A 1,182-nucleotide genomic window follows, 5' to 3' on the forward strand; every position below is an offset into this window, starting at 1 on the left:
GACAAAATGTCTAGAGTAGCCTGCAACCCTAAAAAATTACGAATCTCTTTTATCAATGTAAGTCTTGGCCACTGTTGGATGGCTTCCACTTTCTTTGAATCTACCTTGATTATATTTTTCGATACAACATGACTTAAGAATGCTATTTGATCCAACCAAATTCACATCCAGAAATATTTGCATAAAGTTTGTGATTTCTTAGATTTTGCAAAGCAACTCTTAAATGATGATCATATTCTTCCTCACTCTTGGAATACACTAGAATGTCATCAATAAAAATAATTACAAAGTGATCTAGAAAAAGTTTGAATACACAATTCATCATGTCCACAAAAATCAGCTGGCACTACAAGAAAAATACAAGTACTGTAAAATCCGATTAAACAGTAATTAAATAAGTAATTAATTAAATATAGGCTAAAAAGATTGGAAAATTTAGATTTCATAATTGGAAATTTAATGGTGATATTTGGACTCGAAAGATTTTTCTGAGTGAGGAAATATAATTTATTTCAAAAAACGCGTAAAGACGCGTATCAATAATTTAACCGGCAGTTAGGGCTGGAAGTGAGTCAAGCCAGCTCATGAGCCAGCTCGAGCTCGACTCATTAATAGCTTGATAAGCTGAACTCGTGAGCTAGTGAGCCGAGCTTGAGCTTGTATTTGAGCTCATAAATTAAATGAGTCGAGCTTGTGTTTGGATAAGCCCAGCTCATTAGCTCGTGAGCTCGTGAGATTATGTATATAATATTAAAAGTATAGATTAAATGTATATATGCGTATTAATAATTTAATATATTTATACATATAAAATAGTAATATATAATTTTACATATATATTAATGTTCTTAAATGTTTAAAATTTTATAGTCATTTTTTATATATAATTTTGATGTAGGACATAAATAAAAATTTATAATTGATAGATAGACAATATATTAAATTTATGTTTTTAATATTTTTTTAATATATATATAAGTTATAATTTAGTGATATAGAATTATAGATTATATTCCTATTATTTGAGCCAGCTCGTGAGCTCAAGCCAGCTTGTGAGTTTTCGTTGAGTCGAACTTGAGCTTAGGAAATAGGCTCGATTGTTAATAAGCCGAGCCATGAGCCAAGCTTAATTTTCATGAGCCGAGCTTGAGCTTGGTCTAGCTCAGGTCAGGTCGGCTCACT

This window comes from Arachis hypogaea, chromosome 2 (assembly GCF_003086295.3).
Source record: "Arachis hypogaea cultivar Tifrunner chromosome 2, arahy.Tifrunner.gnm2.J5K5, whole genome shotgun sequence".
In the NCBI taxonomy this organism is placed as follows: domain Eukaryota; kingdom Viridiplantae; phylum Streptophyta; class Magnoliopsida; order Fabales; family Fabaceae; genus Arachis; species Arachis hypogaea.